The sequence below is a fragment of the Callithrix jacchus genome, chromosome 14, assembly GCF_049354715.1.
Source record: "Callithrix jacchus isolate 240 chromosome 14, calJac240_pri, whole genome shotgun sequence".
Taxonomy (NCBI): Eukaryota; Metazoa; Chordata; class Mammalia; order Primates; family Cebidae; genus Callithrix; species Callithrix jacchus.
In genome coordinates, this window is record NC_133515.1 from 110,817,767 (window position 1) to 110,839,042 (window position 21,276).

Genomic DNA, 21,276 nt, shown 5'->3' on the forward strand with positions numbered 1-21,276 from the left:
AAAACTTATACCTAATTTTATTTTAAACTTTCTGTTGATTTTTAAGGTGCTTGTACCATGTAAATAATAAGTCACAACACCAAGTGTCATTGGTCTATTTGTGATTTTAGCTGAAGCACCTTCTTTTGCAGGTTAAAGTTAATCATGTTTTTAATTAATAACGTTTTATTATCACTCTGGTGTAAGGGACACACATCCTCTGTCACGTACACCTCCTTGAAAGATGCTCAGATCTGGGTGTGTCAATGCTTTTCATCTATGTTAATATTATTGTATTCTTAGGGTGCTCCTTTTTAAATGCCATTATATGTTCACGTCCATAAGAGTTTATGTGTAATTTATACTTAAGTTATGAAACAAAACAGTAAATGACCATTAGTGAAACCATCACACACCTGAAGAAACAGAACAGAACCATCCCAAGCCGCCCTTTCTCTCATTTATTTCTCTACTTCATTCCTCTGCTTCCCACCCATATGGCAACAATTAGCCTGACTTTGAGGCTTATCTTGTACGTCTTTTTCCTAAACCCTTGTATCATCGCTGTATGCGTCTCAAAAACACTATTTTATTTGGGTTGTATTTAGACCTTATAAAAGTAGATTCATGCTGCTTATCTTCACCAAAATCACTACAAAGAAGACTTTATTTCACTGCTTAGCAAGGTTTTTCTGCTGCTTTTTTTTTTTTTTTTTGAGACACAGTTTCGCTCTTGTTACCCAGGCTGGAGTGCAATGGCGCGATCTCGGCTCACTGCAACCTCCGCCTCCTGGGTTCAGGCAATTCTCCCGCCTCAGCCTCCTCAGTAGCTGGGATTACAGGCACACACCACCATGCCCAGGTATTTTTTTTTTTGTATTTTTAATAGAGACGAGGTTTCACCATGTTGACCAGGATGGTCTCAATCTCTTGACCTCGGCCTGCCTCAGCCTCCCAAAGTGCTGGGATTACAGGTGTGAGCCACCGCACCCGGCTGGTTTTTCTGCTTCTTTCAAGGACCTAAGGGGAAAACATGCCTGCCCAAATAAAATAAATAAATACATAAATGTTTATTGAAAAAATTATTTCTCCCTCCTTATTTATGATTTATATTTTCCCATCCCCAATTTGTGAAGCATATATGCAAAGTGCATTTATCTATATCTGTACTGAGAAGTTATTAAACACAGATTTTTATTCAAAATTACTTACCAGAAAAGTGTTCTCAATGGCCAGCTATGCAGTATTAAACTGTTTCCAGAGACCAAAATCAAATTCTGCATTTAAAAAATTTATTTGAAAAACATTTTACTTTTCGAACTGATGAAACTGCCATGTATTTGTATATATAAACCTAAAAGCAATTTCAAAAGAGAGTATTGCTCTTAACCTTAATCAGCATATGAACCACAAGATAAGACAGCATTTCTCATATTTTCCTGAAGCTCATCAGCTCTCGGCAGCATGCTATGTATGACGTACAAACGTAATCAGAAACTGTTCATCTATCAGAGAATTAACTTGTACCTAACCCATTTATTTTTCTAACTCCAGGAAAATTGATTTTGAAAACATTCCCATGCTGTATACATTTATCTGGCTAACTTGAAATATCTCCAATGCAATTTGAGGTAATTTCATGATTATCACCTTTTTCAAGACCCAGAACTGCTCTTCCTGGGTGGGCTGGAGTGTGGGAATGCCACCGCCCTTCGCTCAGGTCATCTGGCTGGGCGTCAGTTATTTTTATGTCTCTCTCTGAACTCCATGTCATCAGATTCCCAAGACGCTGACTCAAAATACTCGCTATTCCAAAAGTCTGCATTTCTTCCACTCCACGCCCTAGTGTAAGCCAGTTGCTCCTGTCACCGAGACCCCTGCCACAGCCCCCCATCAGGTCCTCTGCTTATGTTTCTTCCCCTGCCAGATATTCTGCACTGGGCAGGTAGAATCATTCTTTACAGAACCAGATCACATTTCTTTTCTGCCTCAGCACTCAATGCCTCTCCACCACGGACGTGTTAGAAATCCAAATCAAACACTGGCCCACACCCTGCCTGGTCTGCCTCTGACTGCCTCTCTAATCACAGCTCTTCTCCCACCTTCAGGTGAGGCCATGCTGGCCCCTGGCTATTGCCATGCCATGCTAAGAAGCAACATAATGTACAGAGAATTTCCTGAAGCCTCAGAAATTAATAGCACCAGTTTCCTTTGAAAATGAGGATACAAAGAGTAGTTAAAATAAAGAGAATTTGTAGAATGCTTGTTCAAAAAAAGTTAAATTATCAACTTTTGTCTTTACTCTACATAGGTAGGGTGTGATAATTCCACTTGTATCTTAGCAAAAGACTCAAAGTTTATTCTGGATAAAAGAAAATTTCTATGTGAGAAAAAATGAGACATAGTTTAGGTTGAAAGTATTTTATAGAAACATACAAATTAATAAATGTTAATAAAAGTGTTTTCTATTTAAAGATTACACTGAGGAAGCAATACAATATATAAAATAGTTAACAAACAAAAAAGCAAAAATCATCATCAAATTTTATAATACTACTCACAGAGTGCCCAAGAAGTTTTTAGAGAGAAAATTAAGAAATGAGAATTATTTTCCACGTCTAAAAGAGAATGCTAGAACCTGGGATACAATGGATCAATTTCTTAGAAACTCTGAAAAAAACATAACTCCCAAACTAAAATTCTAAACCCAACCAACTGATCAAACAAGCATAGGAGTGGTATAAATAAATTTTCAGAAATTAGGCTCACAGAGGTACTGGAGAATGGGCTCACCCAAAACAAACAAATAACTGAAGGAAAAGAAGGCCTGGGGTGGAAGAAATGCCAGACCCAATACAGGGGAAGCCAGCTGGGCTCTTCGGCATGGTGGTGAAGAACTCATGGTAGATCCCACAACCCAGGTGAGGAAAGCCATCACTTCCAATTGGAGCTTGTCAGAAGAATCCAAGAACAAATTATCTATGAAGAAGAAATTGAAGGAATACCTCCTTGCTTGGCTGAGAGGAGATTTAGACAATTGTGGTGTGTTTGAGATGGAATTAGTAATCAGTATAGATAAAACTAAACAAACATAAATAGCAACCTCCCCCCTCCAATAAAATAATAATACACTTCACCCAAAAACTATAACAGGAAAAGTCATCATTTACTGCATAGTCCGTGTAAATCAGGCTTACATAATCGTGTGAATGTGAACACTGAATGTAGAGCTAATAATTATGGTAACATTGAAATGGGAAAAGTTCCTTTATCCCCCTTGCAGAGCAAGCATGGGGGGTGTGGCTCGCTTTTCCTGTGTCCTGCTGCTCAAACCTCTAGGGGAATTATGCAGATGGGCAGGTTGTGCACCACGTAGACTCTGACCCCACAACAGCATCTAGGGGTGAATGTTTATAGCTCCAGTGGGCATGTTACAGTGTGCTCTTTTAGTTTTGCCTTCTATAGGCAGCTTGTATTAATCAGCTCAATTAGACCCTCTGGCTTATCACAAGGACAGAGGGCTTTCTATATCCTGGGGTTCTTGCCTTGGTGTACTGGCAAAATCCGATCACATGTGGGCTTGGAGAATAAGTGCAAAGTTTAATGGAATGGTGGAAGTAGCTCCCCACAGATGAACGGGGAGCTAGAAGGGGGATGGAGTAGAAAGGTGGTTTTCCCCTGGAGTCAGGTCACTCTGCAGCCAGACTCTCCTCTAACCTCCCTGGCCAAATTCCCCTCAGCTTCCACATCATTCCACCAGTTGATGGCCTGCTGGCATTTGCCAGTGCCTGTCAAAGCACCCTTCCGCATTTCTTGATGCCTCTCTGCACCTCTCTGCCAGTGTATTCCTCTCAGCAAGCATCTGGTTGTGTCTGTGCCTGCTGCAGAAATTTGCATGAACAAGAAACCAAATGTTAATTACCAAGACAATGAGCAAAATGCTTCCAGGGCATGTCAGAGACCTTCACAGCAGCCCCTCCCATTGCAGAACAGGAGGCCTAGGAGGAAAAAATGGTTTTGTGGGCTGAGCCCAGGGCCCTCCTGCTGTGTGCAGCCTCAGGACTTCATGTCCTGTGTCCCAGATGCTCCAGCCATGGCAAAGTGAGCCAAAGTACAGCTCAGGTTGTGGCTCCAGAGGTGCAAGCCTTGGCAGCTTTGACATGGTGTTGAGCCCACAGGTACACAGAAGTCAAGAACTGAGGTTTGGGAACTTCTGCCTAGATTTCAGAGGCTGTATGGAAACCCCTGGATATCTCGGCAAAGGTTTGCTGCAGGGGCGGGACCCTCATGGAGAACATTGGCTAGGGCAGTGAAGAAGGGAAACTTGAGGCCAGAATCACCACACAGAGTCTCCACTGGGACACTGCCTAGCAGAGGTATGAGAAGAGGGCCACCATCCTTCAGTCCCCAGAATGAGATCCATGTGCCTGGAAAACCACTCAATGCCACAGACACTCAATGCTAACTTGTGAAAGCAGCCAGGATGGGGGCTATACTCTGCAAAGCCACAGGGGCAGGGCTGTCTAAGGATGTGGGAGCCCACCTCTTGCACAGCATGCCCTGGAGTGAAGGGCATGTGAGATATGTTATCAAAGATTATTTTGGAACTATAAGGTTTAATGACTGCCCTATTGGATTTTGCATTTCTGCAAGGCCTGTAGTCTCTTTGTTTTGGCCAATTTCTCCAATTTTGAATGGGTGTATGTACCCAATGCCTGTACCCCCATTGTACCTAGGAAGTCACTAACTTGCTTTTGATTTTACAGGCTCATAGGTGGAAGAAACTTGCTTTGTCTCAGATGAGACTTTGAACTTAGACTTTTGAGTTAAAGCTGGAATCAGTTAAGACTGTGGGAGATTGTTATAAGGGCATGAAAATGTGTTGAATTTTGAGGACATGAAATTAGGGAGGGGCCAGGGGTGGGAGAATATGGTTTGACTGTGGGCCCACCCAAATTCATCTTAAACTGTAGTTCTCATTATTCCCATGTATCATGGGAAGGACTCAGTGGGAGGTAATTGAATCATGGGTGTATTTATCTCCATGCTGTTCTCATGATAGTGAGTTAGTTCTCATGAGATCTGAGAGTTTCATCAGGTGCTTTCCCCCACTTCTCTCTGCACTTCTCTTTGCTGCCACCATATGAAGAACACTGTGTTTGCCTCCCCTTCTGTCATGATTTTAAGTCTCCCAAGGCCTCCCCAGCCCTGTAGAACTGTGAGTCAGTGAAACCTCTTTTCTTTATAAATTACCTAGTATAGGATGTGTCTGTATTAGCAGTGAGAGAATGGACTAACACAGTGTCTAAAACTGGAAAACTGAGAGATGGCCAAAGAAGCATATTTCATAGATGTCTTCATTGGCTCAGGTTGCCATAACAGAATTCTACAGACTGTGTGTTTTAAACAACAGAAATGTATTTTCTGGAGCCAGAGAAGTCCAAAAGCAAGGTGTTGGCCCATTTGGCCCCTGGCAAGGACTCTCTTCCTGGCTTGCAGATGGCTGCCCTTCACTGTCCTAATTTGGCAAAGAGAGTGGCTCTGTAGCTCTTCCTCTTATAAGGACACCAGCCCTGTTTGGTTAAGACTTTACTCTTATGACCTCATTTAAACTTAATTATTTTCTTAACAGCTCAATCTCTAATACACTAACATTTAGGGTAAGGGTTTCAACATACAAATTTGGAGGAGATATAGTTTATACTAAAGCAATAGAAATACATAGACTAATGCCCAAGGAATCTGCTAAAAGTTTTGCCTCCTGCAGGGAAAATAGAAAGCAGTAGGAAATTGCAGGATTTTCTCTAAAGACTTATACCACTAAGTGATTAAACTACATGCATGTATAATTTGGTTAAAAATAAAATCTAAAGAAACAGTCATTAGAGTGAATTGGCAACCAACAGAATGGGAAAACATTTTTGCAGTTTACCCATCTGACAAAGGGCTGATATCCAGAATTTTCAAAGAACTCAAACAGATTTACAAGAAAAAAACAAACAAGCCCATTCAAAAGTGGGCAAAAGATATGAACAGACATCATGTATGAGAAAAAATGCTCATCACTGGTCATAAGAGAAATGCAAATCAAAACTACATTGAGATACCATCTCATGCCAGTTAGAATGGCAATCATTAAAAAATCTGAAGACAACAGATGCTGGAGAGGATGTGGAGAAATAGGAACACTTTTACAGTGCTGGTGGGAGTGTAAATTAGTTCAACCATTGTGGAAGACAGTGTGGTGATTCCTCAAGGACCTAGAAATAGAAATTCCATTTGACCCAGCAATCCCATTACTGGGTATATATCCAAAGGAGTATAAATCATTCTACTATAAGGACACATGCACACGAATGTTCATTGCAGCACTGTTTACAATAGCAAAGACCTGGAACCAACTCAAATGCCCATCAATGATGGACCAGACAGGGAAAATGTGGCACATATACACCATGGAATATTATGCAGCCATCAAAAACGCTAAGTTCGTGTCCTTTGTAGGGACATAGATGAACCTGGAGACCATCATTCTCAGCAAACTGACACAAGAACAGAAAATCAAACACCTCATGTTCTCACTCATAGGTGGGTGCTGAACAATGAGAACACATGGACACAGGGAGGGGAACACTACACACTGGGGTCTGTTGGGGGGAATAGGGGAGGGATGGGGGTGGGGAGTTGGGGAGAGATAGCTTGGGAAGAAATGCCAGATATAGGTGAAGGAGAGGAAGGCAGCAAATCACACTACCATGTGTGTACCTATGCAACTATGTTGCATGTTCTTCACATGTACCCCAAAACCTAAAATGCAATTAAAAAAATATGTTCTCATTTTTCATCACCCACCTATGAGTGAGAATATGCGGTGTTTCATTTTCTGTTCTTGTGTCAGTTTGCTGAGGATGACGTTCTCCAGATTCATCCATGTCCCTACAAACGACACAAACTCATCATTTCTGATTGCTGCATAATACTAAACACTGGGGTCTATTGGGGGGAAAAGGGGAGGGCCAGTGGGAGGGGGAGGTGGGGAGGGATAGCCTGGGGAGAAATGCCAAATGTGGGTGAAGGGGAGAAGAAAAGCAAATCGCACTGCCATGTGTGTACCTACGCAACTGTCTTGCATGCTCTGCTCATGTACCCCAAAACCTAAAATGCAATAAAAATAAATAAATAAATTTACAAATTGTTTTTTCTGAAATCTTACATTTAATACTTTTAGAATGAAGTTGGCTATGGGTAACTGAAACTGCAGAAAAGTGCACATAAGGAAAAACTACTGTAGTGTCAGAGGTGAATCAGATCATTGGACACCCAGATGGCACCCAGAGAGTCAGAAAATTGGTTGTTAGTGTTAGAAAATATTCCAGGTAGTATAAGATTTCCAACACTCCTTCTTCAAAATTATTTTGGCTATTCTAGGTCCTTCGCATTTCCATATGACTTTTAGAATTAGCTTATATATTTCTCCCCAAAAGCCTGCTGAAATTTTGACTGGGACTACTGTTCACGTGTAAATAAAATCGAGAGAACTGACATATTAGCAATATTAACTCTTCTGGTTCATAAAAATGACATAACTCTGTACTGAGGTCTTCTTTAATTTTTCTCACCAATGTTTTACAGTGTTCAGCATACTGGTCTTGTAAGCCTTTTGTCAAATTTACCCCTGAGTATGGAATAGTTTTGATGGCATTGTAAGTGGTATTGCTTTTGAAGTTTTAATTTCTAATTTACTCTTGTCAATTTATAGAAATACAATAAATTTTTGTATATTAAAAAATAAAATAATAAAATCTAAAGAAGCAACAGACCTGAAATAAATAAACAATTGCAGGTGACTTTTCCCTTTATTTGGAAAATTTGCCTAATTCTAAAGCCTAATACCAAAAAAAAAAAAAAAAAAAAAAGAGAGAGAGAAAAGAAAAAAACTACCTCCTTCACAGGAAATTCAATTTGAGTCAACACTAAATACTGTGAGAAAACCTCACAAAACAGATTATGTTATCTTCAACTGCATTCGGGAAAGTCAAATGTATAACCCTACGGAGCCACAGTGCTACTCTATCTTGCAGTAGTGTACGGGTAAAGAAGCTCTAATTTGTGGTGTGTGCTAATTTCCAGTGTGATACTGCCTATGGCTGACTTCAGTGACATCACTGAAGGGGGACTTGGGAAGAGGCAGACATGACAAGCTCCTGCATGCCAGTGTGTGCCAGCCCCAGTCCACACTATAACAGATCAGAGCAGTTGGAGGAATCCTTTTCTTCCTTTATATAATTTTTTCTAATGCAGACATTACATTTTGAAAATAAGACTGATAAAATAAAAAGTTTATGTAGTCACATAAAATACTCTTAAAAATTAAATCAGATGAGACATAGTTCAAAGAAGGAATGTTTAAGCTGAAGATAATAAGAAGTTATAATTTTTGAATTGCCATAGTTTGTTTACAATGTCAAGATCTCCAGGCACTTGATGACTGACCTCAAATATCTGAAGATTTTATTGGGACAATATCTTTGAACATCGATTTTTACCACCCTGTACACACACACCCCTGCAATGTTCTTATTTATCTTTCATAAGGTATAACAAATACTGCCTCCTCCGTGGACATTCTCTGATTTAATTAATATCCATACTCGATTCCTGTTTTCCAGAGATTTCTATTGCTTCCTACAGCACTTTATGGGTAATTTTTCTCCTTATATATCTGTCTCTCTTGCTAATATGAGTGCCTTTTAAGGACAGGGAACACATCTTATTCATATTTCCTGACGCATATAGAGATTCAAAAAGCTTTGATTGAAGGAAATCTTGAAGCAAGTTTCAGTTCAGTAAAAGGAAGTTCTGAATGAACACTTTTTCTATAGGAACAAGTTCCCTTGAAGAGCGTAATTCTGATGACTCTGGACGTCCAGGCCTAAATTGGAAGCCCCGTATTGTAGACAAGTGCGTGGACTAGATGACCCCATGGTGCCTTCTGTGCACTAACTGTGCCATCGACCTTGAAGAGGCTGCTCTGGCTTTAGTCATGGATTGTGCAATATTGACACTGCCCTTTCATCACCTGCAGGGAACACTTTTTCTGATGTTCAGATGGATGTTAAGATAGTTGCTTATACTTTCTGAAACTTTTAGTTTTGCCACTCACATTGCAGCCGGTAATTCCTTTGTCATTCATTTCAGTATGATGTTAAGTAGGAATTTAATTTCTTTTCATCTTTTTTCTTGTTGAGAGGTAAGGGCTCACTTGTCCAGGACTAATTTCATTCAGGGTAGTTTATCTTCTGAGCAGGATTGTTATCTGTGCCTGAGAAAACCCTGAGGTGGTGGAGTAGACGTAAAGGTCATGTGTGCCATGCCACACAACTACACCCTAGACACAGGGCCCAGCTCCTGATCACCCCAGCAAAGGGTCCGGGTTTCTCCTAATCACACATCTTTTGCTTTCCACAACCGGTCGGCTCATCACACTTCATGGGAGGCCATGATGGAACCCCACATGCTGCCCCACAGCGAGGGCATCATGCCCTTATTAACATTTTGGCTATGCAGGATTTCCCCAATAAATGCTGTTTCCTTTTTGGTGAATGTGCTCTTGAGTAAGCATCCTCATGTTCTTGATATATATTGACAACCAAAATTCCCAGCATGATTTATTTTACCGACTAGCCACCCTTTTCCCACAGACATACAAAGTGACCTTGTTTTGGATACATGCTGTATACGCACAAATCTGTCTTGTAGGTTAATTGTGTTTCCCAAAAAGATAGGTTCAAGTCCTCATCTCTGGTATCTGGGAATGCGACTTTATTTAATGTCTTAGTCCTCTTGCATTACAACAAAATACCACAGACTGTTTACTCGATAAAGAATAGTAATGTATTTTCTCATTCTTCTGGAGGCTGGAGATCCAAGATCCAGGCACCAGCAGGTTTGGTGTCTGCTGAAGGCTTTATTGCTGCTTTAAACATGGTGCCTTGTTGTTACATCCGCCAGAGGGATCAAGCCATGTCCTCGCATGGCAGTGAGCAGAAGACCAGGAGAGGGGAACTCTATGCAGCCTCTTTTATAATGGCATTATTCCTGGCTCTGGCTTCATGATTTAATCACTTTCTAAATGGCTCTACCTCTTAATAGGAATTAAATTTGAATTTTGGAGAGGACACACATTTAAACCACAGCAGGGTCTTTGCAGATGTAATCATATTGAGATGCCAAGGACTGCCAGCCACCACCAGAAACTAGAAGGAGTGAGAACAGTTCTTTCCTAAAGCCTTCAGAGGGGGCATGGTGTATAGTCTGATTCACTTTGCTGATAAAGACATACCCCAAACTGGGCAATTTATGAAAGAAAGAGGTTTAATGATCTTACTGGTGGCTGAGGAAGACTCATAATCTTGGCAGAAGGCAAGGAGGAGCAAGTCACGTCTTACATTAATGGCAGCAGGCAGAGAGACAGTTTGTGCAGAGAAATTCCCCCTTATAAAACCATCAGGTTTTGTGATACTCACTCACTGTCACAAGAACAGCATGGAAAAGACCTGGCACCCATGATTCAATTTAATTGAAGGAAATTCAAGGGTAACCTCCCACTGGGTTTCTCCCACAATATGTGGGAATTCAAGATGAGATTTGGGTGGGGACACAGCCAAACCATACATGGCTCTCCTGACTTGCTGATTTTGGACTTCTGTTTTCCAGAACTATGAAGCAATACATTTTGGTGTTTCAAGCCACCTAGTTTGTAGTTCTTTGTCATTGCAACCCTAGGATACTAATGGGGTCTCATTCTAAGCTCTGTATTTTGTTCACTGTTGTTTTTTCAATTTCTGTAATAATACAACAATTACTAGGGACTTATAATAAAGCTCAATAGCTAGAAGAGCAAATTTCTCACCCCTCTAATCCTTCAGTTTCCTAACTTTCCCTCCCATTCTGCTCTTCCCTGTGAGCATGAGGATCAGTTTACAAAGGTCTATGAAACACTTATATTAGATTTTCATCACAATTTAATGGAATCAGAAGGCTAACTTAGGAAGTATTAATATATTTAAGATAAACTGTTTCTAGCTTTGAAGGTAGAATGAGTATTCAAATATTCAGCCACGTTTTATTATTTTCTCTATAAATATTTTGCACATATTTGGTAGGTTTATTCCTAGAGCTGTATAAATATTGTTTAAATCATGAATGGGATCTTTCTGACAGTGATCATTACTAGTGTATAAAATGACTATTGATCTTTATATTGGCCTCACTCTCAGCAAAGGTGCTGGAGGCCAATCTGATTACTTAGGATTTATCTATAGACAATCAGCACTTGCAAAAAAAGACATTTTATTCTCTCATATCTAATTCTTATATTGCTTTATACTTTTGTCTTGTTAAATCAGTATAAACATTAACAGAAGCAGGGGTAATGGGCATGCTTGTATCATTGCTGAGTTCAATGAGATCAATTGTAAATTGCCACCACTAATTATGAAGTTTTAAAAAGATTTTTTTAATGAATACTTACTATCTGCATGAGAAAGTTTTCTTCTGTTAAGACCTTGCCAAGATTTTTTTTTTAAATAATGAATGTGTGGAATTTTTTCAAGTAACTTTTATATCTTTCTATATAATAATTTGTTCTTCCATTTGTTATCCTGACAAATGAGATAATGTATACTCACATTTTTAAATGTTAATAAGTAAATAATTCTGTAATGTCTAATCACTGCAGAATTTCTAGAACTACATAGAGTTCTCTCAGTTTTGCTTATACCAATAATATTTCTACCTCTTAGTAAAACTGATTATCTTTTTGGGCGGCATCCTTAAGTCCTACACATTTCTAATTTCTAATTCTTCTAACTAGAGTGATGCCAAAATGCAAGTGAACAAGGTTTAAAATAACGTTTGACTACGTGAATTCAGAAATATTTGTCTCATGAAGTCCAGGCACATTTCAGATGCTCCCAACGAAATAAGGAATACACTCAAGGCCAGGCATGGTGGTTCATGCCTGTAATCCCAGCATCTTGGAAGGCCAAGGAGGGCAGATTTCTTGAGGTCAGGTTCTCCCTAGCCAACATGGTGAAACCCTGTCTCTTCTAAAACTACAAAAATTAGCTAGGTGTGGTGGTGGGCACCTGTAATCCCAGCTACTCAGGAGGCTGAGGCAGGAACAGTGCTTGAACCCAGGAGATGAAGGTTGCAGTGAGCCAAGATTGCACCATGGCACTCCAGCCTGGGCAACAGAGTGAGACTCCATCTCAAAAAAGAAAAAGAAAAAAGAAACTTGACATTATTTTATTGATCTGCATGAAATTCAAGAGTAAGCAGACTTTCCCTGAGATGTGAATCAAGTGGGTGCATGTGTGCATTTGCACCTGTCCTTCAAAGGACTCAGAAGCACTGGGAACAGTTCAGAATTCCTGAAAAATCAAAAAGATGCTTTTACTTCATTTGAAATAACCTTATTTCATTACCGATTACAATTATCATTTGAACTTATGTACTTTTAGCAAGTGAGAAATGTTTTTCTCTGTTAAGAAAAATTAAACCAAGTTCACCAGTGTTCACTGTATACCTGCCCTTTGTGAAGCACTGCAGAGCTGTGTAATGTGTGAAGATGCAAAACAAAACCTTCCCTGGAGACACTCATGTGGTTAATAAGATAATGGTTTTCACAGTTGATATTCTATGAAAAAAAATCATATGTGGCTTACACCTGATACTCAGCAATAGGAACTTACTGAAGAGAAACTCAATTGTGCTCAAGGATGAAAGAGAAGTGCTCAAGGGAAACAAGAGGGAGTAGAAAAAGAAGTTGGATAAAAGGCAAAAGCACCAGAAAGAAAAAACAAGCAAGGCACTCCAGTGCCCCAACTCCATTACCTCCTGGACCCGCTCACGGCAGCTCTGTTCCTAGACCCTGCAGGCTTTTCTGCTGCTCCCACCTCCAGGCCTCATCAGTGCTGATCTGCCCCAGCTGCACCCATGGCTGCCTCTCTCCTCTCTTTCATCCGTGCTCAAATGTCAGCCTTTCAAGGAGGCCTCACTGGACAACCCATTCAAAATTGGATTTGGCTCCCCTCATATGTTTGCAGTCCCACTATACCATGTTCCACTTTCTTTTTATTCTCCTGTAGCTCAAAAATTTTAGAAAGCTCACGGGGCCGGGTGCAGCAGCTCAGACCTGTAATCCCAGTGCTTTAGGAGGCCAGTGTGGGTGAATCACTTGGGTGCAGGAGTTCAAGACTGGCCTGGCAACATGGTGAAACTTGGTCTCTATAAAAAATACAAAAATTAGCCGGGCATGGGGGTATACAACTGTGGTCTCAGCTACTGAGAAGACTGAGGTGGAAGGATTGCTTAAGCCAGGGAGGTGGAGGTTCCAGTGAGACATGATTGCACCACTGCACTCCAGCCTGGGCATCAGCGTAAATCACTGTCGCAAAAAAAAAAATGGCCAGGTGCAGTGGCTCATGCCTGTAATCCCAGCACTTTGGGAGGCCAAGATGGAGGTATCACAAGGTTAGGAGATTGAGACCGCCGTGGCCAACATGGTAAAATCCCATTTCTACTAAAAATGCAAAAAGTAGCTGGGTGTGGTGGTGCACAGCTGTAATCCCAGCTACTTGGGAGGCTGGCGCAGGAGAATTGCTTGTACCCAAGAGGCATAAGGTGCAGTGAGCCAAGATCACGCCACTGTACTCCAGTCTGGTGACAGAGCGAGACTCCATCTCAAATAATAATAATAATAAATTTAAAAATGTATTGATTTGTTTTTTATTTCCTCTCTTCTCCCTTACCCCAGGGAAAATACAAGTTTGGAAAGGCAGGGAGAGAAGTATGTCTTAACTGATGTATTCCAAGTGCCCAGAACTGCATCATGAGACCATCACAGGTACACAACACTTGTTGAATGAATAAATAAAAGTACTTTAAATTAACTCATTTAAGTTTCACAGCAATCTAGTGAAATAAGTGCTATTATATTGCATATTTTATAGACAAGATAACTGAGGTCTAGAGAAGTTAAATGTTTAGCCACCAAGACTACATGGCTGTTTAGTAACAAATAGAGAATTCAAAAGATGGCCTTTCTGACTCCAGAGCTCGAAAAGTACTTCCTACACTAGTACAGGTCCTCGTGGTCAAATCCACAATGCCCATCTTTGCAGCAGCCTGGGTTCGAGCACCCTCTGACTTTTCTTTCTAATTTCACCAAAGTACATATAGCAAAGTATTAGGTCCTTAGTATAAATAAATTTTCACTGAACCAAGTCAAGGAATTAATTTGTGGAAAGAATCAAGAAGATGGATGCAAAACAGTGTTGGTGAGTTTCCTAATTCTGCTAGTGGAGGAACTAGCAGCAGCTTCCATCCCTGTGCCCACAGGCTCATCATGAACCAGGCAGCTGGCCAGGTGTGGGGGTGCTCACACCCCAGCCTCACAGAGAGCCAGCCTTCAGCTGTAGAAAAGGAGATCAAGATGACCCACCAAATGAGCCAAAACAACTAGTATGGTGTTACAACAGAAAAAAACAGAGAAAGGTTAGTTCTCATATTTCTAAGTGAATATTATGTTCTGTAGACTCCAGTTTAAAATGGAAGTGCTCACAATAATTTGATGGAAAGATGGAGTGGCCCAGGTATCTGAGCCAGGATCTTTCTGGGGATTAAACTGCACAGACAGGAAACACAAAACACATTTAAGGGGGAGGTGCTTTTCACAGTACCCTGAGAACAGACATCTTTTTTCTATTAAAAAGAGAGGAAGTTTTGTTATTTGATGAGAGCTAATTTATAAAAAACAGCTGAAGTATCTGGTATGAAGTAAAGGTACATATTTACTTAAGGCATTTTAAGTTCAGGTGTGTACAAATCACACAATTGCAAAGATTTTATTTCCACACAGAAAATAGTAAGGCCAATTGTCATGTGCAAACATGACACTATGATTTTTTTAAATCCTGTAATGTCTTAATATTCACCAATTTCAGCTTGATGTGAAAAGACATTTCCATTTCTTTAAGGCAAGAAAAGGGGTTTATGCAAACCTCCAAATGCCCTGGCTCATTAGCTTGTTCCTGCCATAAAAAATTTCAAGCTCACCAATCAAGAGCACATGGCTAGAAAGCACTCCCTTGAGCTCTTTTGCTAACCAGACAAAACAAATCATAGCTGGGCGCAAAATTGCTGGTTGACCTCAGAGACCCTGCAGGACCCTCCTCTTCCTTACTCCTGGAGCCCAGCAATAATGACCAACCTGAGTCCACAGGGAAACCCAGGGCATGCATGGGAGGCCCCCTGCACCTTCCCAAGGGTCCACATTCTAAGCTCAAATTTTCAAGCTTTCCTGAGTATGAGGGAAGCTTTAAGACATTAAAACAGTCATAAACTCCACAAAATAATAACTACATTTTTAACACCTATTGATTAACAGATGATGACAGTGCTTAAGAATCCAGTAATAATCTTACATGTTTTTTTAATTTTTTAAATTACAACATGACCTATATTTAAAGAAGGTCGAAAGCAGAGGGAAAAGCCCATGCTCCACCTGCAGATGATGTCTATTGCCCAGACCGATCCACGGGATCCTCACAGGGGTTTGCTGCCCACAACACTCCAACCAGGACCCAAGTCCACGAGTGGGAACCCATCTCAGAAAGCAGAGAGGCCAAGGAACGCTTCCTTTCCGCAAGGGTCCTGGCATTCTTTTAGCAGCCACTCACCTGTATGAGTAGGGCTTAGTGTCTCCTATATTTGGGAAACAAACTACAGATAAATCTGTATTTGTAAGATGTTCTTATATCCTTTTTAGACTAATATTAAGCCCAAAACAAATAAAATAAATAATGCTGGGAAGTCTGGTCCCTTTGGAAGGCTTTCAGGAGCCATCATTTTGAATATTGACCCCTCCCATTACTACTGGCTTCTTCCCCATGCTAATAATAGTGGTAACTCAGAAGAATTTTTTTTCCTTTCTTCTGGAGCCAGGCTTTGCAGGACCAGGTACAAGCATACAAGGGTGCTGGGACCCCACTTCCTCATTACTGCTTCAAAGATCAAGGAAACTATTGGTGACCAGTAGCAGGAATATCCTAGATTTTTTTTTTTTTTGAAATGAAGTCTTGCTCTTGTCACCCAGACTGGAGTGCAATGGCATGATCTCGGCTCACTGCAACCTCCAACTCCTGGGTTTGAGTGATTCTCCTGCCTCAGCCTCCTCAGTAGCTGAAATTCTAGGTACCCGCAACCATGCCCGGCTACTTTTTTTTTTTTTTTTAGAGACAGGATTTCACCAAGTGGGCCAGGCTGGTCTTGAACTCCTGATCTCAGGTGATCTGCCTGCTTGAGTTTCCCAAAGTGCTGGGATTACAGGCATGAGCCACAATGCCCGGTCCATTTCTTAGTTTTATTTTTTTAAAAAGGGTCTGTCTACTCCTAGAAATACACTCTTAAAAAATATAAAACACATTTATTTGCATAGCAAAATGTACAGAGAAACAATTTTCCACAGACTTCCTGAATTGCATTAGCAGATGAGTGAAAACTCTAAAGAGTCACCCTGACATTCATTACAGATCTAAAGACACGGGAATTCACATACACTTGTACTTATCCAGCACCAGCCTGCATTGCTCCTGAGTGTAGGCTTTACATGCTGGTGTGAAAAGGGGAGTAGGAAAATGGAAAGAAAATATTGCAATTTGTCAAGGGTTACCTCACTCTGAAGACTGTAGGTAGGATAATTCAGTGCTGATGTTTTGGTAGAAAAATGATGGAACTCATTTGTTTTCCCTTGAAGATACAGACAAATGTGTCCAAGAGAAACAGGTAATACTTGGTGTCACAAGACTTGTCTAGTAAACTTTTATACTGTGAATACCTTTTCTTTTCCACAATTTCTCTCCAAAAGTTAGCTGCTTTTAGAACAAAACACGCTGCAAACTATAGTGTGTGTTTTAAAACGCAGTGGCAAAGTGGGAATACGTGTTGTATGTATAAGAGAGAGAAAGAGTTTGAGATGGGGGAAGAGAACAGGGAGAGAGTGTTCTTCTCAAGTCCTTCTAAATGCTCTTGGCTATCTTCACAGCAATTCTGAGCCCTGTCTGGACTGTGGAGTAATTAGGCTAACGCCATCATTTTGCTGTCCTTTTTGTTCCTGAAGCTTGTTCTTTAACACGCATCTAGATAATTTAATTTATGGATTGTATGCTGAGCAGGTTCAGCAAAAGTGGGGCAGGAATCCCATGAATCTTAATGTCTCACTTTACTATAAGTCTCTCTACATTAACAAGAGAGATTTGCCGGTCCTTTCTAAAAAGATCCACCACAATCTCTAGCCTACAGCTCCTGATGATAATAGCTAGATTAGTTTGCATTAAATGCCTCCATAAATGATGTACGGAAGTGCTATTATTTCTAAATATCTGCAAGACAATTTTGAATAGCATTAACTCATATAAAACAAAGAGAAACAGACATTTTAATTTACACGATAATTTCACAGTGAACAAAGTTGAACCAGCTAGAAACAATAAAAAGGCAAAAACCTTCCATAATTGTTCAATGTGGTTTTCATCTTTAAAATTTATTCTTTAAGAGAACTGACATTTCACCAGCCTTGTGTCTTCATTCACCTATTTGAAGCCGCACTGGAAAAGAGAAAGTGATTTTTGTTCCTGATAAAGTGCACAGAGCACCCACTGTGAGCAAATCAGTGTACCAGGCCACACAGCACATGGGTTAGGAGGAGCCGGGGAAGGCAGGGACTGAGGGCTTCCAGTGAAGGAGGAACTAAAGCAATAGAAAAATGGAGCTTAAATTTAGTCACAAGTGAGCTATATAGGATAGCCACTTGCTATCACCAAAAACGCAAGCAGTCTTCATCAGGATGCTTCAGGAATACTTTTAGTTAAATAAAAATGGAATCTTAAAACATTGTTTTAATTCGTGCTAATGAAGGAAAGGTGTAAATAAGTCAACTTTCCTGACCAAATATAATTTTTAAAAACTCACATATCTAATAAATGAAGACCAGTGTCCTAAATACCAAATGTTTTTATTCTAGAATACAGGAGGTATAGAAATTGGGCAAGTCTAGGAAAGATGCTATAAGGAGAGCTTTTTAAAAATTTCTGATTTATCAATTCATTATGTTAAGATCCGTTTCTCTGATTTTAAGTGCTGTATATTTTAAGCTGATAAATAGGATAGAAGAAAGATAAAGAAAGAAGATCAAAAGAGAAATCAAAGAAAAAGAATGACAACAATGAAATGTCTAATGAGGAAAACGCTTGTGGTGGGCTCTGAATTCTCCCAAATCACTACCTAACAGGAGGCAAATGCTAGGCCAAAACCAACAGACAACATCTACAATAAAATCAGGGGGAAGGCATCTGTATGAACCTCCAAAGAGTAGCAGATGGGGCAAATCCCCATAATTTAACAGCCTGTGTTGTCAGAAACCATGCAGTAGAACGCAGAGGAAGGAAACAGATTCATGCTGGCCTAAGCTGCTGCTAGACACGCAGGTGCACTCGGCGGTCCATGCTGAGAGCAGCAAGAGAAACCTGGAGTGGAGAGTGAGACTCCAATTCATGGAACAAATCTCACTTTGTGGAGAAACTGCTGGGAGTAGAATCCAAACCAAGCAGGACAAGGACAACGCATACAAAGAAGACTGGCGATAAAAGGAACGTGGAATAGGGCAGGTGGATCTCAGAATGGATGCCGCCTGTAGTCAGTTTTCATGCTACTGATAAAGACATATCTGAGACTGGGTAATTTACAAAAGAAAGAGGTTGATAGCACTTACAGTTCCACGTGGCTGGGGAGGCCTCACAATCATGGTGGAAGGTGAAAGGCACATCTCACCTGGAGGCAGAGAAGAGAAGAGAGCTTGTGCAGGGAAACTCCCATTTTTAAAACCATCAGACCTTGTAAGACTCATCACTATCATGAGACAGCACAGGAAAGACCCACACCCATGATTCAGTTATCTCCCACTGGGTCCCTCCCACAACATGTGGGAGTTATGGGAGCTACAAGATGAGATTTGGATGGGGACACAGAGCCAAACCGTACCACCACAGTATTTTAAATTTATTTCTTAAGTTGTGGTAAAATACAGATAACTAAGGTTTACCTTAGATGTGCGGTTCAGTGGCATTAAGTGCATTTAGATTGTGGTACCATCATCACCGGCATCTATTCACAGAATTGTTTCTCTTACAAAACAAACTTCTTATCCCTTAAACAGTTACTCCCCATTCCCTGTGTTTCTCAGGGTGCAGCAACCACCATTCTACTTTCTATCCTTATGAATTTGACTCAAGTATGACATATGAGTGGAATCATACAGCATTTGTCCTTTTAGGTCGGGCTTATTTACTTACCATAGTGTCTTCAAGCTTCATTTATATTGTAGCATGTGTGAGAATGTCCTTCCCTGTAAAGGGTACATAATATTCCATTGTGTGTGTGTGTGTGTGTGTGTGTGTATATATATATATATATATCCATGCATTGTATTTATCTACTTATATGTACCAAAACATTCAGCAATTCTACCTCTGACTATACACACAAAGGTGTTAAAAGCAGTCTTGAAGAGATATTTGCACACAAATGTTCATAGCAGCAATATTCACAACAGCCAAAAGTTAGAAGCAAACCAAGTGGCCACCATGTTTTATCACAGCATAAAAACAAAATGAGAGGGAGTTCCCTCACAGCAAAGCTAGACTAGGTATCTCTGGCATGCTTGTCGTTTATCAAAGAAAGAAAACTTCTTTTAAACAACAACTATATAAAAATTAAAAAGAAAATAAAATGCCTGCCATGATAACACACTATAAAGGCATGCCCACAAAACAGATAAAAAATGTAATAAAATATATCTAAATAAAGTAAAAGAAAAATTGAAAAATATAAGCTATTCAAATGACATAACTAAGGTTATTTAGAAAAACTCAAAAATGCAAATCAAAACCACATTGAGATACCATCTCACACCAGTTAGAATGGCAATCATTAAAAATTCTGGAGACAACAGATGCTGGAGAGGATGTGGAGAAATAGGAACACTTTTACACTGTTGGTGGGAGTATAAATTAGTTCAACCATTGTGGAAGACAGTGTGGCGATTCCTCAAGGCCTTAGAAATAGAAATTCCATTTGACCCAGCAATCCCATTACTGGGTATATATCCAAAAGACTATAAATCGTTCTACTATAAGGACACATGCACACGAATGTTCATTACAGCACCGTTTACAATAACAAAGACCTGGAACCAACCCAAATGCCCATCAATGATAGACTGGACTGAGAATATGTGGCACATATACACCATGGAATATTATGCAGCAATCAAAATTGATGAGTTTGTGTCGTTTGTAGGGACATGGATGAATCTGGAGAACATCATTCTCAGCTAACTGACACAAGAACAGAAAATGAAATACTGCATATTCTCACTCATAGGCGGGTGATGAAAAATGAGAACACATGGACACAGGGAAGGGAGTACTAAACACTGGGGTCTATTGGGGGGAATAGGGGAGGGACAGTGGTGGGGGGGAGGTGGGGAGGGATAGCCTGGGGAGAAATACCAAATGTGTGTGAAGGGGAGGAAGGCAGCAAAACACACTGCCATGTGTGTACCTATGCAACTGTCTTGCATGTTCTGCACATGTACCCCAAAACCTAAAATGCAATAAAAAAAATAAATTAAAAATTAAAAAAAATTTTTTTTAAATGATATGATTCCACAAACAGATTTGAGAAGAAAGAGAGACATACTAAAGAAACAATTTAAAATAAAAGGATATTTTTATCAGAAATGATTGCTAAAATAGTAGTAATGCAAGAGTCAATAAATACGATTGATACATGTTAAAATTTAGAGGTAGGAGAAAAAATATATTCCAAATCAATTAAAATATTTTTAAAGTTGAAAAAAAGTTGCTGTAGAAGAGAAGCAAAGAAGATAATTTATACTTGTAGAAAAAGTCAATGAAGAAGAAAATCAAGGCAAAATAACAGAAATACAATAAAGTATTTCTAAAGGTTTTATTTTGATGACATAATTTCATAGTAAAAGGGCTTCCATATGCCTTGGGAAAGCTAACCATAAGGGATATAACTAAGATATTCACCTAAAAGTACTGAAGTTTAATTAATTAAAAAGAAATCCTCAACGAATCAAAACACACAGCCAAGTCATTCATAAGGTGGCAAAATAAAATTGTAATCAGAATTTTCAACATAAACAGGTAA

The 21,276-nt window shown here is 39.9% G+C and overlaps 1 long non-coding RNA gene across 1 annotated transcript in view; it reads right to left on the reverse strand.

Moving 5' to 3' along the window:
- Positions 1–18,494: 18,494 nt before the first annotated feature.
- Positions 18,495–21,276, reverse strand: part of LOC118147418 (uncharacterized) — a 308,430-nt gene continuing 305,648 nt past the window's right edge. Inside the window, exon 4 of the long non-coding RNA XR_004733848.3 lies at positions 18,495–18,870. This is a non-coding gene — a long non-coding RNA (uncharacterized LOC118147418). The remainder of the gene's footprint in view (positions 18,871–21,276) is intronic.